Genomic DNA, 23988 nt, shown 5'->3' on the forward strand with positions numbered 1-23988 from the left:
TTTAAATGGTGCTTGAGAGTTGAGACCTCTTTTTTAATTAAAGTTAAAGTGCAGAACTACAGTAGTGCTCATTTAGCAGGATAATGGACTCTGTAGGTGTCATTCTGTGTTATATTATTAGATATTTTTACTAATGCATTCATGTGTAAGTACTGTACACATGAAGCAGTTCATTCTATAATTAACCTGAGCTGGTGTCAAACTCTTAGTCTTTATAATCCTGTTATGTAAAAAAAAAAAAAAAAAAAAAAAAAGGACAAATCTTGAATCTAAATTTTTGTGATTTGTGATTCATCAGCAAAAACCAGCCGTTGCTCACAAGAAAAACAATAGAATACATAAGTCAAACATTCTGTCCAGCAAGAGGACCTCTAGTTACATTTACGCCATCTAGAGGCTGTAGTAATTATGACCCGGGGAAGTGAGGCAAAAGTATAAAAAATATAAAATATATAAGTAGAAATAAAGCAAAAAAACCCAATAAAATTAACAACAAACATATACAACAGACTCTCAATAAACAATATAAATAAACATTTCAAATCCAAAAAAGAGTAAGAAGAAGCAACATGCTAGTCCTACCCCTATTCTATACCAATCAATCAATCAATCAGTCATTCACACATAGTAAAACTGTCCTCCCAGTGTCCATCATACACAACTAAACCTCTGTGTTCATCCTCTTCATACATAATCAATCACTACCAAATCAAGAATGTGAAAAAAAAAAAGAAAACCAGTAACAACAACGTCACCATCAGCGTTAAATTCTTCCTCATTTCTGGACGTATGACGTCATTATGAGGCGACTTAACGAGATGATTTCTGCCTCATTATGAGGAGGCGGGTTGATAAAAGCTTCCCGCTTCCATCCGAGAGCGTCATGTTTCCAACCGCCGTCAGAACATTCTTTAAAAAACCATAACGTTGTGGTGTTTACTGTTGCCATGACGACAAAGGCTACATAACGTTACAGAAATATAAACCACGTGTCAAGTGATCATTTAAATGCAAACCATGATCTTCCTTAACCACAGTCGTTGTCACATCATAAAACATTATTGTTTAATGGACATGAGTAACGGTTATGGAAGTTGGCATAATACGCTCCTATTGGTTGATCTGATCCCCATCTGTCCATTAGAGGGCACTGAAAACACTCATATATGTCGTTTTGGGAGTCATTGGAAACAGAACTATTTTGTTTCGGTATGAGGACGTGTTGGCATAAACACGTCTCAGTTCAACCTTCTGCTCAGCTTCAGCTGAGGGAAATATTGCGGTGAGAAGATCGTTATCACTCTCACATGTTTGTGTTTGAAGTAATGAGTTGGCACGTGTCACGTCAGGGTGCGGTTAGCATAGCTTAGGCAAGTTCAGGCAAGGCAAATTTATTTTTATAACACCTTTCAGAAACAAGGAAATTCAAAAGCTGCATTTCAGCTGCAGGAACTTTCCCCACATACTAAAAACCTTCTGATACTGTGTTTCCACTGGAGAGACCGGAGTATACATCATGTCAAAAAGACGAGAGAAAAAGAGCAAGAGAGAGAGAGGGAGCAGCGGTAGCGAGAACAAAGCAGCAAATGAGAGAAATGAATATTATTTTCTAGTTGTTTAATATTGTTTTGTTCTACAGCAGAAATAAAAGCCTCAAACACTCAGCAGATGATTCAATGTGGAGACAAACACTCATTCATTCCATTCATTCATCACATCCAACTCATGCAGCAGGAAACACAAAGAACAACAAGATAAATCTGTTGTTTCCTCATGTGTGAATGTGTTTCAAGCACGGCTGTAATTTTTTAATTCGTCATGGGTCTAATTTGCAGGATCTACCTGGTTCCTCACATGAAAACACAAACAGGATGCACATCAAAGACTTAAAGTTTAGTTCCTGAGATGATCTTCTGGGTACCTGAACTTTTAGTCGACACGAGGCAAAGTGAAACAAACATTAAGAGAAGATGTAAATTAGAAACACAAGATGGTAAATAGACTGTACTTGTATAGCGCCTTTCTAGTCTTCCGACCACTCTGGCTGAATGATACAGCCATCAGGAGCAATTCGGGGTTCAGTATCTTGCCCAAGGACACATCGACATGTGGACTGGAGGAGTCGGGAATCGAACCGCCGATTTTCCGATTAGTGGACGACCTGCTCTACCTCCTGAGCCACAGCCGCCCGACAAGCCATTATAAAAAGACACATTTAAATAGGATTTAAGAGGTAAAAAAATAGAATAGGACAGATAAAACAGAAAGAGAAAAATACAATTGAGTGCAAGCTATGAATAAACAGTCCCTCACATACATGTTACCGTCTTTTTAGTGCCAATGTCCCTGATTACAGCGAGGAAAACCTCTTTCACTGTTCATATGGACACCTGACTGCTGGTTTAACACACTGGAAACACTGGAACTGGTCCTGTTAGTCAGTTCAAAGGATAAATAAATAGCACTCTTGGTCAGTGTGTTTGCTTTTAAATGTATCATTATTCTTCTTTCATTTTAGATTACAAATTGGAAAAACGTACCTGTTTATGCATCTTATGTGGATATATTGTGGTACTCTTTTGTATCTATGACTTGAAACTGAGATTTTAATCTCAACTCTTATCTGGTTGATTGAAGGAAAATGAATGGATGACTCTTTGCATAGCCTTTGTGTTTAAAGGTCTTACTCAAATAAACCTGCTCAGCTTCCTCCACAGCAGAGGAGCAATTCAAAAAACAAACCTCTCATTTCACATTCATATGGTTTCATTTCTAATGAACAGGGATGAATGTGTGCAACTTTCTGAGTATCAGGAATGAGTCCTGGGTTGGTTTTTATTGAGGAATGATATTTGGAACGTACTAACAGTCCAACCTGTGACTCCCAGCAGCTGAAATCAGACTGAAGCATGATAACAGTGTTCATGTAGGTGAGTCAGATCAGCCTCTGAGCGCTGCTGCGGCTGATTTGCATTTATGATGACATGATGAAATATGTGATGGAGAAGAGTCTCAGAGCTGGACAGACAGTAAAGATCAATATATGCATGATACCTACATACATGAATCTACACAATCCACAATGAAACTCCAGAAGGTTTGTGAACACACAACAATAAATAACGTAAACAGACAGCAACACTTTCAAAACAATAAAGAAGAAAATGACAAGTAAATAAATAAATATGCAAACGAGCAAACAAACACTATCTGGTAGTAAACTAGCAGAGTAGTTTTAAGTTTAAAACTGTTGAAGCTGCTACATATACATATTCATTACTGTTGTTTACTCAGTGTATCTGCAGTAGGGGTGTGCCCGAATACAAATACGTTATTCGGCAAAGCACAAATAGTGTTTGTTTTTTTTTACGACTATTTGTTTCATACAAATATTTTAAAAATTATTTGTTTTCGGAAAGAAAAAAAAATCCATGTCAAATACCAGCATGCAGGTCGGTTACATCACTATCTCAGTGTCTCTCCTCTGCTCCGCTGTGACGTCTATCAGCAGGTCTCAGTGAGGGGAGTCACATCCACCTGCTACATGACGCACATTTCCTTATTTGGGCATCAGTCCTGGAGTTGGGGGTGTTCCCCAGAGATGAAGCTGAACTACTGACACATGCTTCATGAACACTTATTGTAACACTTTTAACACTTAACACACAAATTAAAAGCATAATAAAAACATAAACACAGGATTTTTAAGCCTCTCTCCACTTTTCGAATACAATTAAAAATAATTTTGCTGCCTCAACAAATACAGATACAAATACAAATACTGGACCCTCTGCACATCTGCAGGTCTTGAAACGTCTTAAAAAGTATTGAATTCAGTTCCCTTAATAACTCAAACTGCTGCCTTAAACATGTTAGTTAACTGAACTTGAAGCATATGTTTGGTAATTTTCTTTATTATTATCAAAACCAACGATGAACTGATCTACTAACAGGTATTGTGTTTGTATCAAAGCTGATATATCTTATTAAAAACACGTCAGTGAGTCTCACTGCTGCTCTGGGTGACATGTTCCTTCATCAGGTTTTCAGTCTCCAGAGAGTAGTTCTGTGTAAAGTCACTTGCAATTGTAATGTTGGCCTAAAGATTTTATTTTAATATTAAAATGTGTGTGTGTGTAATATGTGTTATCTGTTTTAATTGTTTATTTTACTCATTTTTTCTTATCATGAGCCAGAAAACCAACAGTAATATAAAAAAATAACACAAACACTTCATCAGTGTTGTAGTGATTCTATAATGACCCACAGTGAGTCTGTTTTTAACCCCGTTTTACTGTGTGCTGTATAAGTTAAGTTAATTATTATTATTATTATTATTATTATTATTATTATTATTATTATTATTATTATTATTAAGTTTTCACAAGTACCTTCTATGTTTTGTAAGAAAAAAATAAATTTATTATTATTATTATTTAATTTTCATATTTTTTTCTTAAGAAAAATGATTAATTATTATTACTTTTATTATTAATTAATAAATTTATTTATTTATTTGCATGGTAAAACAAAGCAGCAGAAACACAACAACAAAAAAAGAAAAAAGCAAACTGTGCAGGTGAGATTTAGAAAACTCCTGCAGCTCAACACACATTATAAGCAAATACAGAAGTCACGTAATCCACAGAAATAAGCAAACAAGCAGCCGTATGATCAAAAAGCAAACATGATGTAGGCAGAATAAACCAGGCAAAGACATAAAATAAATAAAATAATGTAATGAGAGTGTCTGTGCTTTGGCGTATGTGTGAGCGTGTACACGTGCAGCATGCAGTTTTCATATTGTACTTACTGCTGCACTGTGTGAATATTTTATTCTAGTTTATCTTTCTCTTTATCTTATTTTTATTTATTGTACGTAGTATTTACGTAGCATTGAGCATGTTGATGGCGCAAGAATTTCCTTTGGGATTAATAAAGTTCTTTCTTATCTTATTATTTAATTTTCATATTGTAAAGTACTTTCTATATTTTTTTCTTTCTTTTTATATTTTTTCTTATTATTTCTGTAGCCAATCACAGGAAATTGTGGTTGAAGTGAACCAAAGTGGAATATGTAACATAAAATTAGTGATTTATATTTACAGTTCAGAAGGTACAGTAAGTGTTTTTCATTATAATTTAACTCTCGACAATAATATCATCCTTTAAGTCTCTCTGACTGCGTCACTGTAACATCTTGTTCCACAGCATGAAATGAAAACATCTAAATTCAGTCTGACATATTTGGTTTGAGATGCTGATGAAACGAAGCAGAACAAAGCCAAAAAAATTAAGTTATCGTTCATTTATTGATTATGAAGTTAGCATATTCTTTCATAGACTGGGTTGAGCGCAGCTGTTTTACAATCACAGATAGAATACAGATAATTACAATAAACTATTTACATATTTCATAGAATTATAAGTTCCTTTCAATATTAAGAAATTCATATAAATGAACAGAATTGTAACATCTTTTGCGCGCGCGCACACACACACACACACACACACACACACACACACACACACACACACACACACGCAGAAAAGAATAATAAGTATAATAACTTTACTTATAATCAATCCAGAGATCGTTTTCTGTCGGTCATGTGATGAACCATCAACTCACACATGCACACAATAAATAAAGGGTAATAAATACAATCATTTACACCTATTTAAAAGATTAAATATCAGCTGTTTGCAGCTGACATGTTGTGAGATGTTGCTCTTTATAGAAGCATCACAGCTGCAACAGCCACAGAAATGAGACTCATTCTGTTGTTGACTGCAGCCACAGTTGCTGGTGATCCAGATCCAGATTCAGATCCAGATCCAGATCCTGTTGTTGCTGTTGCGTTTCCGGCGGGAACTCTTGACACAGCTGCTTGTGCTGCTGTTGCTGCAGCTGAAGCAGCTGTTGCTGCAGCCTGCGCTGTTGATGTCATCATTGCTGCTATGTCTGCTGTGTTTTGTGTTGTCGTTCCTGCTGCCTGCACTGCTGCTTCCACTGCTGTTGTTGCTGTTACTGCTGTTGCTTGCGCCATCTCTGCCACCGCTTGTGCTTCTGCTATTGATGCACGTTTCGCTGCTGTTAACCCTGCGGCGTCTGATAGTACGTTCTGTAAAGCTTCTGCTGATTCTGCTGATTCTGCAGCCACCGTTCTGGCAGCTTCTGCAGCTGCTGACATTGTTTCTGGTGTTGCGTTTCCAGATGCTGCTGTTGTTGCTGCTGTTGCTGCAGTTCTGGCTGCTTTTGCTGATTTTAATGCTGATACTGCTATTTGTGTTGCTCGGAGTGACACTGATGCTGCTGCTGATGATGATGTTGCTGTTGCTTGAATTGCTGCTTGTGCTGCTGCGTCTGCTGCTGCAGCTGCTTTCTTTGCTGCGTCTACTGCCACCTCTACCGGTGCTGCCCCCGCTGCAACTGAGGTGGCAGATCTTGCTGCTACTTTTGCAGATTTAGCTGCATTTTCTGCTGTGGTGGATGTTGCTGATCCAGCAGCAGCTGCTGCTGCTGAGGCAGCCGCTGCTGTCGCTGCTGCTGCTGCTGCTGTCATTCCCACCACTGCTGCTTCTTGTGCTGCTGCCACTGTTGGTGCTGCTGTTGTTCTGGTTGTGTTTGTCCCTGATGCTGCTGCATTTGGTGCTGCTGTTTTAGTGATTGTTGCTGTTGTTTTTGGCGTTACTTGAGGTGTCATCACTTGAGATGCTGTTGTCAGTGTGGCCTCTGCTGATGGTGTTTCTATTAGAGTTTCCATTGTTGTTGTTGTTGTTGCTGCTGTGGTTGTTGTTGTAGCTGTAGGTCTATCAAGATTTGCTGCAGCAGCAACCACTGCTGCTGCTTTTCCTGCAGCTGCTGCTGTCTTTGCTCTTGATGTTGCTTCCCCAGCTGTTTGTGCTGCCTCTGCTGCCTTTTCAGCTGCAGTTTTTTCAGTTGTTGCTGTTACAGCAGCTGCTGCGGCTTCTGCTGCTGCTTTTGCTTTAGTTGCTGTTGCTGCAGCCATTCCTGCTGCTGTTTTTGCTACTGCCAATAATAACTGCATTATTGCTGTTTCTGTGTTTGTTCCTGTTGTTGGTTCTGAGGCTGCTTTTGACAGTGCCGCCTGTATTTCTATCAGTGTTCTTGTTGCAGCTACTGCTGCTTCTGTTGCAGCTGTTGCAGCTGCTTTTGCAGTTTCTGCTGTTATTGAAGATGCAGCCTTTGCTGCTGCTTCTGCTACTTTATCTGCTGCCATTGATGCATTTGATGATGCCTCTGCTATTATTTCTGCTAGTTCTGCTCTTGATGCTGGTGCTGTTTCAGCTGCTTGTTGTGCTGCAATAGATGCTGCTTTGGCTGCTTGTGCTGATTTTTTTGCTGCCTCTGCTGCTGCTGTTGGTGACAGTCGTCCATTCATTACTGCTTCAGAAGCTATTGCTGCCTCTTGTGCAGCTCTGGCAGCAGCTTCTGCAGTTACTGCTGCTGCTTCAGCTTCGGGTCCCTTAGTGGCTGCTGATGCTGCTGCTGCTGTTGCTGCTGCTGTCGCTGCCACAGCTGCAGCTGCAGCTGCTGCTGCTGCTGTTGCACTTGCTGCTGCTGGTAGTCCTGTTATTGTTGCAGTTGACATTGATGATGTCACTGTTGATAAAATTGTGCTTTGTGAGGGTACCAGTGCTGCTCCTGCTGCCACTGTGGTTGTTGTCAAGGCCACTGTGGTCGTTTTTGGGGCCACTGTGGTTGTTGTTGTCGGGGCCACTGTGGTTGTTGTTGTCGGGGCCACTGTGGTTGTTGTTGTCGGGGCCACTGTGGTTGTTGTCGGGGCCACTGTGGTTGTTTTGGGGGCCACTGTGGTTGTTGTTGTCGGGGCCACTGTGGTTGTTGTCGGGGCCACTGTGGTTGTTTTGGGGACCACTGTGGTTGTTGTTGTCGGGGCCACTGTGGTTGTTTTGGGGACCACAGTGGTTGTTGTCGGGGCCACTGTGGTTGTTTTGGGGACCACTGTGGTTGTTGTTGTCGGGGCCACTGTGGTTGTTTTTGGGGCCACTGTGGTTGTTGTTGTCGGGGCCACTGTGGTTGTTGTCGGGGCCACTGTGGTTGTTTTGGGGACCACTGTGGTTGTTGTCGAGGCCACTGTGGTTGTTGTTGTCGGGGCCACTGTGGTTGTTGTCGGGGCCACTGTGGTTGTTTTGGGGACCACTGTGGTTGTTGTTGGGGCCACTGTGGTTGTTGTTGTTGGGGCCACTGTGGTTGTTGTTGTCGGGGCCACTGTGGTTGTTGTCAGGGCCATTGTGGTTTTTGTCGGGGCCACTGTGGTTGTTTTTGGGGCCACTGTGGTTGTTTTGGGGACCACTGTGGTTGTTGTTGGGGCCATTGTGGTTTTTGTCGGGGCCACTGTGGTTGTTGTCGGGGCCACTGTGGTTGTTTCGGGGACCACTGTGGTTGTTGTTGTCGGGGCCACTGTGGTTGTTTTGGGGACCACAGTGGTTGTTGTTGTCGGGGCCACTGTGGTTGTTGTCGGGGCCACTGTGGTTGTTTTGGGGACCACTGTGGTTGTTTTGGGGACCACTGTGGTTGTTGTCGGGGCCACTGTGGTTGTTTTGGGGACCACTGTGGTTGTTGTTGTCGGGGCCACTGTGGTTGTTGTTGTCGGGGCCACTGTGGTTGTTTTGGGGGCCACTGTGGTTGTTTTGGGGACCACTGTGGTTGTTGTTGTCGGGGCCACTGTGGTTGTTTTGGGGACCACTGTGGTTGTTGTCAGGGCCACTGTGGTTGTTGTTGTCGGGGCCACTGTGGTTGTTGTTGTCGGGGCCACTGTGGTTGTTGTTGTCAGGGCCACTGTGGTTGTTGTCGGGGCCACTGTGGTTGTTGTTGTCGGGGCCACTGTGGTTGTTGTTGTCGGGGCCACTGTGGTTGTTGTCAGGGCCACTGTGGTTATTGTTGTCGGGGCCACTGTGGTTGTTGTTGTCGGGGCCACTGTGGTTGTTGTTGTCAGGGCCACTGTGGTTGTTGTCGGGGCCACTGTGGTTGTTGTTGTCGGGGCCACTGTGGTTGTTGTTGTCGGGGCCACTGTGGTTGTTGTTGTCAGGGCCACTGTGGTTGTTGTCGGGGCCACTGTGGTTGTTGTCGGGGCCACTGTGGTTGTTGTTGTCGGGGCCACTGTGGTTGTGTTGCTTCCAGGACACTTGAGTCTCAGGCTTCCCTCAGCAGGCTGGCTGCTGGTTGCTTGTTAATTTGGTTTCAGATTAGTCAGAGTTTGATCAGAATTCAGTCATACATCATCACATTTAGTTGTTGTTTCCTAATTAAACATTTTGCTTTGATTACTTACTAATAAGTAGAAGGACGATGATGATAAAACTCTTGATAAACATCGTGATTGGTTTCTGCCGTCCTCTGCTTTCTCCACCAAAACTACATGTGGTCATCTCCTGGAAGAAAATGAAAATGGACATAAAGGAGATGGTCAATCTTTACATGAATATTTTCAGTAAAATAATAAAATGCCTCCATTCTCTGGGGGCCTGTGTCTCATAGTGTAGAGTTAAGCAAAATATTAAGACTTAACTTAGGCTCCAGTGTTTGTTAGCATACAAATAAATCTGCATGAATCTTCAAAACCTCAGAAATGACAACAAATCAAAAGCCCAGAGCCCAAAGATATGAATGAACCGCAGCAAATTCTCAGATCCGAGAAAGTAGAATCAACAACATTTTGGTAAACACTAAAAAAAATAAATCATATTCAAGCTGATATTGAGACATTTTGGCTTCAAAGCCATTATAAAACAAAAAGACAGGAATGTGAAACAACAACAACAACAAAAACCCAATCTAATTTCAATGTAGTTTTCAAGTATCATGAAGCTTTTGATCCCCGTCACACATTCACAAATCAGAAATTATGAAAAAAAGCACATGCTCACCTTTCCTGCATCAGCAACATCACCTTCTTAATCTTAAATGCAACTAAACAAACACTGCAAACTAAATAAAAAAAATAGCATGCAACTCCTAAATCATTAAAAAAAAACATTTAATCATAATAATTTTTCAATGCATAAATAGAGGAAATTATAAAACCTAAATGAAAAACTCACCAGGATATTGGAGTGAAGTTAAGTCGAGTTAAGTGATGCTGTCGTCTCTTTGCTCTCGATGTCTTGGTCTCCTCTCTACCTTCTATATGTATCATCCCTTACTGTAATCATGACGTCAGATATGAGCAAACACTTCGACTAATTAATATTCATGATCATGATTAATGACCTGAAGACATTTCCTTCCCACATCAATGCGCAGGCCACAATTGTTAGAGAAGTATTTCCTTCAGTAATTAAGTAAGTAACTAAGTATTCGGTCTGCATGGTTGATACAGATGTGAAAGTTGTCGAGTGACATTTTGTGCCATTTTGACAGTGCAACCTGCAATTAAGAAATACTTTGTTTGGAGGTGGTTGCGGAGGCGAGGATGAGGAGGAAGCTGGCCGCTAACCTGGGGAACCCCTCCCATCCCCTTGATGAAGAGCTACTGAAGATGAGGAGCATGTTCAGCCACAGCACTTCTATAGGATTAAGAACTTTAATTCGGCTTTTCCAAAACATTGTCTTTCTTCTGCTCTAACCGTTCTTTGGTAGATCAACTTGTGTGTTTAGGGTTGTTGTCTTACTGCATGACCTATTTTCTGTTGAGCTTCAGTTCACAGACGGATACTTTGACATTTTCCTGTAGAATTTGCTGGTACAACTGGAATGCTGGAATACAGTGTTTGCTAATCGCCAAGCATAACGCTTCTCATTCAAGCCGAAAAGTTGGATTTTGGTCTCATCCGTCCACAGAACATTGTTCCAACAGCCTTCTGACGTGGTCTTGAGCCAACCGTAAACAGCAGCAATGTTCTTTTTGGAGAGTCGTGAGAGTCGTGTACATGGCAACTCTGCCATGTACACCATTGATGTTCAATGTTGTCCTGATGGTGGACTCATGAACACTGCACGAGAGACCTTTACTTTCCTAGACGTTACTCTGGGGTCCATTATGGCCTCCTGGACTATTACACATTTGCTCTTGGTGTGATCTTTGTTGTTCAACCACTCCTGGGGAGAGTAACAATGGTGTTGGCTGTCTTCCATTTGTACACAATCTGCCTGATAGTCAACTGGTGGAGTCCAAACTCTTTAGAAATGGTTTTGTAACCCTTTCCAGCCAGGTGAGTACTAGCAACTCTTCTTCTAAGATCCTCAGAAATCTACTTTGTTCAAGCCATGACACACTTCCACAAACCTGTGTTGTGAAGCTCAGAGTTTGATAGTAAAGACCCAGATTTCTCTTCTTTAAATAAGGCAGGGCCTCCCAGACTCACACTTGATTGTCATCCCATTGATTGAAACACCCAACTCTAATTGAACTGATAATCCTAGAGGTTCACATACTTTTGCCGCACACAAATATCGATGGCCGAAGAGCAAAACCTATCTGAAAAATTCACTTTTTTGAGAAAACTTGTTTAAAAAAAACTTTTAATACACTGTTTTTGGACTATGTTACTACATTATGTGGTATTGTTTATGGTATGTTTGTACGGTTATTACGGTATTGTTAACACAAGGTTTTGCTCTTTGGCCATCGATATGTAACATTGGGAAAAGGTTTTTGTCTCATTTGTGTAACTGATGTCTCTTTATCTAGTTTTAGGACCGTTTTAGGTCATATTTATGCGGAAATAGAGCAAATTCTAAAGGGTTCATAAACTTTCAAGCAGCACTATATATTTCATATTCATATTTGTGTATGTATATTTATATTTATTAATAGACTGAGACTATTTATTGATAGACTGTACATACTGGGGATGTGCAGAGAGCCCAATATTTGTATTTGTATCTATATTTGTTGAGGCAGCAAAATTATTTGTATTTGTATTCGAATAAAAGTGGAAAGAGGCTTAAAAATCCTGTTTTTCTTTTTATTACACTTTTAATATTAGAGAATTAAAGCGTTACAATAATTGTTCATGAATAAACTACCTTACGAAGGAGTTCGAGACCCGGTGTGGGACCTCTTGAACTGTGTAACATGTAGGGAAAAACTTCAAAGGCGATTTTTGCTTCGCACTTTTCAATTATTGCCTAATTTTTTACAGCCTAACTTTGTGGAAAGGAGAAGAGGAACAACAGGTTATAAAGAGTCCCTTGAAAGCACTTTACTTGTGTCAGTAGTTCAGCTTTATCTCTGGGGAACACCCCCAACTCCAGGAGTGATGTCCAAATTAAGAAATGTGCGTCATGTGGCAGGTGGATGTGACTCCCCTCATTGAGACCTGCTGATAGACGTCACAGGACAAACCCTCCGTTAATTAGAGACTGTATTTAACAAACTTCTAAGAATGACACTGAAAATACTCTAAAGAACCAACTTAAAAGTAAAAGAAATGTTGGCTGAGTGTGATCAATAAGACACATTTATCAAGTGACTTACTGCTACTTACAGCCAAATGATCACATGAAGGAATAGCCAATCAGAGATATGGATTGACCCAACATCCTTCCAATTAATTCAGGGGTGAGTTATTCTGCAAGAACAAGTTTAATTATAAGTTCATTTTTTTGTGTGAAATCTATAAATCTACAACAATTAACATATGGAATGAACAACAGTCTCTTATTTATAATGTATATGTTGGGATGAAATAATTGGAAATTGCCTGAAATGGAAACAGAATTGTGGTTCTGATTCTGATGTTGGAACATCAGAGAAATCATATAATAAGCAGAATTTAGTTCCACACTGATGATTAGAAAGTGATTGATAGTAAAAATCAATAACAGATTTATTCTTGTTTGTTTGTTTGTTTGCATCCCTGATAAACACCAACAATAGAAAAAAGAAAAGGTGATGTTACATCAAATGTTCAATACAGATGATATATCCTGTAGTTCTAAAACGACTCTAAAATGTGTTTTTATTATTATTTAACAGAATTTTGAAGCCAAAAGAAGTTTGATGAATAGTTTTTATTTTGAAGTTTGTGAGTAAAAGTGAACGATATTTAATTTTATCTTTCACTCAAGTCCAAAATTTAACTTTCAGCAGTTTGATGAATTCAGGTCCAGATTGTTAAACTAATCACAGAAACTCATCTTTACATTTTGTTCGTTATGACAAGGTTTTGGCAGCGACTCCACAACTTGATTAGAAACTCCGATGCCAAAGTACATCACAGCGTTCCAGATAATTAACGGGGAACAACAAGCTTTGAGGAGTCGGATATGGAAGCCTGCTGCTGCCATTTCCGCCCAAACAGACACGACTCTGGAGATCCTTCATGGACCGATGATACCCGACAGATGCAGAAGCACCGCTGCATCCAGCAACATAACAACACAGATGCTGAGATGTAAAACGTGACTGGAGACGACTCTACAGACGAGTCTTACAACATGAACATTCAGACAAAATTAAACTGTAAGTACATCCTCATATTCTGCCAGAACCCTCAATCCCAAGATATTTAAACAATGCAAGAGAGGAGCAAGACAACAACTGTTACATCTACAAGCAGCAGTGAACTTACTGCAGTAAAAATACCAATACTGCAAAATACTCCATTACAAGTAAAAGTACATAAGTATTATGAGCTTGATGTAGTTAAAGTATTGCAGTAAAAGTACATAAGTATTATGAGCTTGATGTAGTTAAAGTATTGCAGTAAAAGTAGTGGTTTGGTCCCTCTGACTGATATATTATTATATATGACATCATTAGATTATTAATAGTGAAGCATCAGTGTTAGAGCAGCATGTTACTGTTGTAGCTGCTGGAGGTGGAGCTAGTTTACACTACTTTATATACAGTTAGCTAGTTTAGTCCAGTGGTTCCCAACCTAGGGGTCGGGGCCCCTCCAAAGGGTCAGCAGATAAATCTGAGGGGTGGTGAGATGATTAATGGGAGAGGAAAGAAGAAAAAACAAAGTTCTGATACACAAATCTGTTTTCAGTTTTTTGGACTTTTTCTCTAATCTTTGATTTTTGCTGAAATATTGGATCATTTGAACATTTATTGAAATGAAAGCATGTGAGAAGTTTAGAGGGAAAAATCACTATTTGGTGGAGCTGTTAACAACTCATAGACATGTGAAATGTGACCCCGACTACACACTGCTTTTTGTAAGACGTCAAAAGCCAAAAAGGTTGGAAACCACTGGTTTCATCTTTAACAATGTGTTGTATTTTAAAAGCTTGTTATATTATCCATTGTGTCAAATCTTCATCTGAAAAGTAACTAAAGCTGTCAAATAAATGTAGAGTTTAAAAGAGTAAAGTATATTGTCCACATATGAATGTAAAACTTATTCTATACTAACTCATATTTCAGATTCTTGTCATTTGTCTCATGAATATGAAATTGAAACAGCAGATGTTAGTTTTTATTTCTGTGTCATTCTTCTCTGTCACGGCTGATGATCTCCTGACGGGTAACAGATTAATTAGCTCACATGAATGATTTCCTGCTGTCAGATGAAGTGTTTGGTTCACGCTGTGGAGTTTTTGTGCACCGCCTCACATATGCAGCAATTACAGTTTCTTTGTTTGTTTGTTTGTCACCGTCCACACTGAGTTCTGTTCCGGATGTTTCAGCTCACCGTTTCTACCTGTGCAGCCTCTGCAAAACCACGTTGTTGAACCGGATCTGCGTCTCTTCTCCCTGTAAAGTTACAGTAAACTGCTGGCAGCTGTGGACGCTATGATTTACTTCAACAGTTAATTACTGTATATTGATCAGCCTGCAGTATTCTGCTGTACAATGTGAAGTTTCCAGTTTGATACTGTAGCCAGACCTGCAGTCATATACTGTAAAATAACATTTGCATTATATTTGGATGTAAACTTGGATATTATCATTCTTATTTTTAAAGGATGGATGGATGGATGGATGGATGGATGGATGGATGGCTGGGTGGATAGATAGATAGATAGATAGATAGATAGATAGATAGATAGATAGATAGATAGATAGATAGATAGATAGATAGATAGACAGATAGATATTACTTTATTGTTCCCTGAAGGGAAATTCAAATTGTCAAGAGCTCATCAAAATATAAAAACAAAAAACTAAAAAACTATCCAGTCTATTCAGGAAGCAGCAACTGACAAAAATAACAAAAATACAAAGTAAAATTTTGTAAATATTAAGACTTTGCTGCTGCTTGTTGAAGCAACAGTCCAGAAACAGAGGAATTATCTGCACAGCTGACAGGAGCATCAGAGGAAGAACAGCTTGAATAAAACTTCATATGAGTTTGATCATCATTGCAGCTGTTTTGACCTCTGAACACTTTCTGTTCCTAAGAGTCAGAGTGTTCGTTTGACTGCAGCTGAAACCTTGAACAACAGGCACAAATATCACATTTCTATGAGTTTGGGAATCATTTTTAAAAGCAATTTGGTCTTTTAATAACAATTCAACATTCACTCACTTTAACAGCAGAGCTGCAGCTTCAAATGTGTTTTCACTGCAGGTCCAAAGTCACAGATTTAACCCTCAAATTATTGAACTTATGACAATTTCAACAACTCATTTAAATGAGTAACTGTTTGAAAATATCTGCTCTGTTCAGTGTCGTCATGGAGATAAAGCTCCTGATCATGTAACAAGATTTTGGACGATATAATGACTCAAAAACCTGTTTGTTCATTTGTTAAAATGTCACTGCGGCTGCAGTAAACGCTGAACGGAGAAGAGAGGGAAGTCTAAAGAGAGAGGAGAACTCCAGCAACACTCGTTGTACGAAGAACAACTTTATTAGTTGACCGATGCTCGTGGCCTTCATCAGGGTCATCATCAAACACATTACAAACAACATTTAAATAAAGTCAGTTGGGTATGAAAAAATATAAAAGACAACCAATCATATACATCCAGACACATATCAGCCAATGAGGCGTCTACAAAGATGGGTTGGATATATGGTCATGTGGTCATGGGGACATGGGTGACGCCATATTTGGTTCATTAACTAGAAAGGTGCAACTAAGGGGTGGTACTTGGGTTTTTTGTTCATCCAAAAATGTGCCTATTAGATATGACATACAGGCTTTATGGAGTGCTGTGTACAGCCTGAAGTCACATGACCATTGTAGACGTCCCATTGGCTGATATGTGTCTGGATGTATATGATTGGTTGTCTTTTATATATTTTCATACCCAACTGACTTTATTTAAATGGTGTTTGTAATACTACAAATGTTGCTCGAGTTCTCATCTTTCTATCCATTGTCCATTTAAAGTATTATTACAGTAGAGAGATTATTACACCTGTCATGTTTCTTATCTTAGTTTTCTCATATTTTATTCTTTTATCCAAATCTGATTGATATTTTATAGTTTCTTGTGTCATAATCTGTTTATTTCATGCTGTTGTTTTTCTTTGTTTCCTGACGTGTAAGAAAAGTTAAACTGAGTTGATTTTCTTCAGGTCGTAGTGGGTGTGGCCTAACACAGAGGTCAATCGGTGACCTCACAGTTGCATCACAAGTCGTCACTGAAACTGGACGTAAAGACTAAAAACATCAACAAACCAACAGCCAAAAGCAACCGCCACGCTGTCTACCTGTGATGGTTTCAGGTCTGCAGGCGGTGATTCCTTTTAATTACAGAAAACACCTTAACGACCGTCTGTGATATTTGATACGTTAATTAACATTTTAATAACATCATGTTGACAGAAAGAGTCATCTGGGCGGCATCGTGTTAAACTTACTTGCTGCTGCGATTCAGTCGTATATACACGTGATTTCTAGGAGACACATCCACAGTAAACGTGGGTTCATCCGCCACGGAAAGTAGTCCCCAACAAATGCACTATTTCCTCCTGTTTTAGTGAGATTTGATGAAAACCAAACATCCAGCTGTTTGAGGAAATTACTGAGACTATTTGAAACTTTACATTTAACACATTGTTGGTTTTTGTGTTTTCATGGCATTTGTTGACGATAAGAAAAATATTATAAATCACAGTATTGTCCTTTAACCCTATTAGTCCCATTGTCTACACTGACTGAGGCTGTAACCTGTGACAAAGCAGAAATCACTTAATTTTTATGTAAAAAAAAGTTTGGAAACTGGTATTTTAAATGAAATAAAACAACAAAAATAACAAATGTATTTAATTTTGCAGCTGTATTTGTGCCTTTTGTTCCTTGTGACATTCAGCCTTTTGTGTCTTGTCTTTGGTAAAAACACTTTATATAATTCAAAATACTATTTACACGAACATTTTATGCTTTTAGAGTTTTTTGGGGGGATTTGAAGACACTATTTGACTCTAAACAAACTCACCTGTGTGACACGTGTAACCAAACGAAGCTGATTTATTGATTTAATATGGTTTATAAGTGACGGTTCAATATGTCAACGTGTTCTGGCATCGTGTTATCTGGCACAAACTAACTGGTATTTTAGGTATTATGCTGCGTTCAGGTGCTGTAGGAAATAAGAGGATTAAAACTTGGGCATGAAAGATGACCTAATTTAAATTAAACTTAAAAAAGTTGCGTCAGCTGGAGTTCCTGTTGACCTTTTGTGACTGAAAGGTGACATACAGACTCCAGGAAGAGTCTGCATGTGATTGGATGTCGTCTGTTTGGCTTGAGGCGCACAGACAAAAAAAAAAACAACAAATAACAAAAAAACAAAATGCAGCCAGAAACGCTCCAACAGCTGCTTGAAGGTCGTGTGAACGAGTTCCAGGAAGAATGCAGGCGATCAGGTGTGACTGTCAGCATGTGGTTACACCCACATTCATTAGTTCACAATCTACTGTTTGTCATTAAGAAGATCACGTTACATTTGCCATAAATTCAGAAGTGTTTGTTATTATCACCTGTCTGGAATGAGAGACGTTTGGTGACCTGATTACTGCTCAGAGGATTCACGCGATGGAAAGAAAATGGGTCAGTTAGACAAAAAAAGATATTTATGTGTCAGCAAAGATGAAATATTGTCACGAACCGGCTCAGAGTCAGTGACAAAGGAGAGAAGCTTTTAAAAATGAGATTTATTGTTAACTTAATATAAAATATAATCATGTTAGTCAGCTGAACCAGTCATCAATGCGACGTATGGATGAGTGAAATATGTGATGCGTCTAACCCATCTGGCTGCAGGTGGTTCCCTGATGCTGATGTCCTCTCAACCCTTGAGCCACAAAGCCAAAACAACCTCTTAAGCAGAAACGCGGAGAGAGAAACGTCATAATATCTACGGGGTAAACTGGGCTTCTGTCCAGAGGCTAGAAAGAAGAGAACTCCAGCATCACTTGTAGTATGAAGAACAACTTTATTGGTTGACCGACGTGTTTCGGCTCGTGGCCTTCATCAGGGATGACTCTCTCTAGACTTCTTTCTCTTCTCCGTGCACCTTGGAAGTAGGTGAAGTTGTGCCAGAGACCTTCACTCTGCATCTCCAACATCTCCAAGTTTACTGTGTCAATTATATGCAATTATAATATTAAAGACTAAAATGATGTCATTTAAAGGCAGATTTTGGTCCTGCAGACTGTATTTACTGGTGATGTTTAAACCCAATGAGAAATATTAATAACACAAACCAAAACAAAGAATAAGACATATTCTGCTCGCTGTGGAGATAATTTAAATATAATAAATCTACAGAAATAAGAATGTTCTTCATGCTGAAGCTTTGCATTTGAATTATTTTGATTTTTTTGAGGTTTAGCTTCAAGTTTTGAGTCTTTAGAGGAAGAAAACAGAAATTTTAAAACAAAAATTGTAATAAAGAATGAAAATATTTGCACCACAAAACCTTAAACTACTACAACTGTTAATACTCATCTGTGTATTTATTTGCTTATTATGTTCCTCATTATAACTTCATGTGCTTGTTTCTTCTTCTTCTCTTACCTTCCTGCAGCGCCACCTACTGACCACATGTACAACAGGTCTGACTAGTTCAGGAAGCTGCAGTCAGAGATGATTGTGCTGCATATTTTTGGGGCGTTTTATTGCTTTTATTTGATCGGAGGCAGTCGAGAAAAACAGAATCACATGATCAGCATCCTAAACCTCTGGACCAGCAGGACGCTTCTTTATTTCTGCTGTTTTTAAAAGGTTTTATTTATAAAATATCTCTGAGTTGTTGCAGTTTGCAGTCAGTGTTCCATTAATGTTATTTTACTGGACTTTGTTTTAACTTTAACTGTAGTGATTCCAGTTTTGTCTTTTATTTGGCTGTAAGTTTATTTTACTGTTGTTGGTTTTTAATCTGTTTCTGAATCACTGATCTGTTATTTTAAAGCTGCAATTAATGAATGTTTCTAAACCAGGATACCAGTGTTCATATAAACACACTCATATATGACAAAGAAATGTATTTGAGAAGCTGAAACCAGCAAATTTTGTCCTTTTTCCTTCAAAAAATAACTAAAACATTGATTGAATGATCATTTTCAAGCTAAAATTTACTCAAATTTCAAGCTAAACAATGAGCTGAAACTCACTATAAAGAGTCACTGATAATTCTCTGTAGGTTCATCACCATGGCAACACAATACACACTGACTGATCAGACTGTTATTATAAAATATATTGATTATGAACCTAAAGCCAACTGTTCTCTCCAAAACATGTAGGAATTGTTATCATCACACACACAACAGTCCAGATATTATAATTTATGTCATAACAAACATTTATATGGAAGTGTTGTAACGTCTGCTAAATCTGTCTTGTTTATGGGGATTTGAGTTTATTGTTTATTTCATTATATTCTTCTTCTTTTGTTTTTATCTGTTTATTTTTACATGTTTGAAATAAACTAAAAAAAAAAAATGAATGAATGAATATTGTCAAACATATTTAAAGAGCTCGACCACAAGACAATCAACACAATTTCTGAACATGGAGGAACCTGGACGGGTAAACGATGAACAGAGACAACTGCCTGCTCATATAGGAAGAGGAGGAGGAAGAGGAGGAGGAAGAGGAGGAGGAAGAGGAGGAGGAGGAGGAGGAAGAGGAGGAGAAGGGAGGATGCATGGTGGTGTAGTGAAGGGAAGGCATCAAAACAGAGGAAGAGGCAATTGTGGAGCATGTAATCAACCGAGGCCTTAAAATGATAATAATAATAATAATAATAATAATAATAATAATAATAATAATAATAATAATAATAATAATAACATTATACAGGTATGTAGTCACTCACTACTGTCATTATTCATGTCACAGTATCCCAGTTACAGTAATACATGAGGAACACAGTCCAGTACAAACACAGTAACGTGATCTATTTCTGTATCCCAGTATGTAGAACTGGACGACGACCAGTTTCTCCTCCTGACATCATCTGCAGCCTGGTGACATCAGATAACGCTGTTAGACTGACAGAGATCCAGAGGAACAACGGCGTCTCTCAAGATATCAACTCTGTCTGAGTGATGAAGAGACATCAGATGTGACGGAGTGACGGAGCTGTGAAACCAGTATGGAAAGCAGTTTTAGTGGTTTCCACCACAGTGTTGGGAGTTTCCCTTCATTATGGTCTGTTTATATTTACTGAAGTCACAGAGAAGAACAGAACAGTTACTGTATATTTACTGTTACTGCATCATTCTACAGTAAAAATGATTTGATATGTTATAAACCTTATAGACCACTGAACTACGGTGGCTGTGCAGGGCCAATATAACAATGAGTGCTGCAATATAATAATATGGTGTAATTATTGATCCATACAACACGCAGCATCAACTGACGTCCTCTACAGAGATTCCTTCACTCTGCGGTCCGACTCGTCCCAAACTTCCTTCTACATTCACACTAGGATTCATGTTTGTTTTATGTACTTTATTTAATTTTAACCTGAAAAAATAAAACTCAAACATCACAGGAAGTCCTACTTTCTAATCTGTGTTAATTTGTTTTATCTATATTCTTTAAAAATATATATATATATTTGAAAATTCTGGACACTTTTTAATGTGTAATCTGAATTAAATTATTCCATAATATAAATCTACACACATTAAATTACATTATATTGTTTATTTATATTGTCAGTCACAAGTCTGAACTCTTAACAGTTTCAAGGATGATAATATATAATATTATATATATAATACATGTCTGATCTGTTTGAACAGATGAGTCAGGAGGTCACATGACTGATCAGCTGCAGTTTGAGGTTTAATACAGCAGAGGGCAGCATTACCCAGAGTTCCCTGAATGTTTCAGCTTCTCTCCATATGAATCCAGTTTTTTTACACTGGAAAAAGTGAAGATGTGGATTTATTCAAAACTCAGTTGTAACAGATTGTTTTACAGATTTTCATTATAACTGAAATGTTATTTCTCAGGAAATGTTTTCTGGAAGCATCTTTATAATCTTGAGCAAATTACAGTTTAAATTAGTGCATGTGTACAGTTTGTTTTCACATTTATCTGCTGAAGATGGAGAGTTTCTCTGTACTCAACTTCAATTTTTTTATATATAAACAGGATTTGTGACATCACAACTAGTCTGGAGTCAATCCCGGTTCAATATTCAACTTGCACAAGTGTGACATGGAAACTTCAAGCCTCCAGAACACTGAAATGAAATATATTTGCATATTTGTTCTGGATTTTTGATGATTGACAAGGAATAGATGCCATTTTAAGGATTTGATGGTGGTAATTATTATTATTATTATTATTTATTTTTTTTTTTTTAATGGACAAACCACATCAGACAGGAGTATTTTTTTTAATATGTCTTAAAACATGTCTGGAGGGGATCTTTATGTTTATCATTTCACATTCAAATACAGACACATTTGGGTTTTTTTTGGATGTTTATATGTTAAATGTAAATGCACAACATGTCTGAAAAGTACGGTGGCCCAGAGGTGCCATACAATACCATCAACTCACCAACATTTAAGAAAACTACATAACTAAATACAACATTTCAGAAAACACAACAACAAACCAGAAAACAAACCGTGTTGAAGTCAACTCTCATTGATACCCTGATTGGTAAACGATTTGCCCCGCCCACTGTACATTTATGGCCAATCAGTTTACTCCAATTAACCAGGAGTTTACTATAAAGTCTGTTTCCATTGAACTTAGTCACATTTAATTTTTACTGATACACAAACTTTTCCACCTCAGACAAGTGTGTTTTTAAATGTCTGATATTTCCACTCAGGTTATTTTTACACACAAATTGAAAACGAACATAAAAACAGCTGGAAGTGGAGTTAAAAGCTAAACTATGAATGGAAGTAATTTTAGTCCAAACCAACAAAGCAGCTCCACTGTGGATAAAACCTTTCTATGTCATTTCTATGAGTCATACTGAGACGTAGTGTTGTGTTCACTGACTTTATTAATATGATCACATGCAGAGCAGTGACGCCTCAACTCGTTCACTTCAAAGTTCAGCTGCTGTTTGTGTTTTTACATTTTCATGTTTCATCTTTTTTTTAAGAAGAGACGGAAACAAAGAAATAATTTATGGCTGCACCTGATGGAAATCTCTAAATTGTCAAAATGTACCTTGGTGAACCTCAGATGGCTCCAGAGCTGCTAACGAACACTTAAAACCATAAAGAGACGACACTCTGGCTAATTCATTTGATGTATTGTGAGTAGTGTGATGGGCTCAGAGGGACGAAAGAGGAAGAAGGTCAGATTCTGTATGTTCACACTCAGAAAGTGATAAAGTAGAACCTGCTGACAGATGTCAGTATGCAGACTGAACTCATGTGGTTTTTGAGTGTGTTTGGTTCTCACCGGGTGATCCAGCTTCTTCCTACAGACCAAAAACATGCAGGTTAGGTTAACTGGTGACTGTAAATTGTCTGTATGTGTGACTGGTGTCCAGGATGGACGCCGCCTCTCGCCCAGTGGAAGCTGAGATTGTAAAAAAAGTAGTTTATTCAAAAACAGATGTCATAGCACTTCACACAGGGGCGAGATATAGGTGGTTGCCTAGGATACAATATGTCATAAGGGTGCCACAAGATAAAAAAAAGAAAGTAGTAATAAAATATATCAAACCTTTAGATTTTCTCTTTGTTAATTTTCCAGGTTTAAGCAGCAGCTGCAGTTAAACTGACATATTTTGGTTGTCGACTACAACAGCATATAATCTATCTATCTACCAGGGATGTGCAGAGAGTCCAGTATTTGTATTTGTATCTGTATTTGTTGAGGCAGCAAAATTATTTGTATTTGAATAAAAGTGGAAAGAGGCTTAAAAATCCCGTTTTTGTTTTTATTATGCTTTTAATTTTAAAATGTAAGTGTTACAATAACTGTTCATGACGCTTGTGTCAGTAGTAAATTAGGAAATGTGCGTCATGTAGCAGGTGGATGTGACTCCCCTCGTTAAGACCTGCTGATAGACGTCACAGCGGAGCAGAGGAGAGACACTGAGGTAGTGATGTAACCGACCTGCACGCTGGTATTTAACATGTTTTATTTTTCTTCCCGAAAACAAATAATTCTTAAAATATTTGTATTAAACAAATATTTGTAAAAAACAAACAAACACTATTTGTGCTTTGCCGAATAACGTATTTGTATTCGGGCACACCCCTAGTATCTATCTATCTATCTATCTATCTATCTATCTATCTATCTATCTATCTGACACCATCTGACAAAATGGGTGTGAGCCTGAAATGACCCACATGTAAAATAGCAAAAATTGTCCCAAATATCCCAAATCAAATGTGGGTCTTTTTTGGTAAAGATGCGGCGCTCTCACTGGATGTGGGCCAGTTTATCTGGTTTATCTGGTTTGTTGACATATGGCATTGCTATATCTTGCTTGTGGCCCAGATCTGGGACATGGGAGCAACCACCCGAGTGCCATCACTCCACGCGATATGTGGGAAGATATGTGGGCTGGATCTGAGCCACAGTGATTCTGCTATCTGGCTGCTGTTATTAGACATGTCTGAACTCGCTGCGACTCGCTGCTAAAAAAC

General features: G+C 38.5%; 3 gene segments (V, D, J or C); all 3 read right to left on the reverse strand.

Annotated features, from left to right (window-relative positions):
- Positions 1-23988, reverse strand: part of LOC122970078 — a 916362-nt gene that overhangs the window by 489705 nt on the left and 402669 nt on the right.
- LOC122970080 overlaps positions 1-23988 on the reverse strand; it is an 891879-nt gene that overhangs the window by 449634 nt on the left and 418257 nt on the right.
- LOC122970079 overlaps positions 1-23988 on the reverse strand; it is an 808187-nt gene that overhangs the window by 379409 nt on the left and 404790 nt on the right.

This window comes from Thunnus albacares, chromosome 19, assembly GCF_914725855.1.
Source record: "Thunnus albacares chromosome 19, fThuAlb1.1, whole genome shotgun sequence".
Lineage (NCBI taxonomy): Eukaryota > Metazoa > Chordata > Actinopteri > Scombriformes > Scombridae > Thunnus > Thunnus albacares.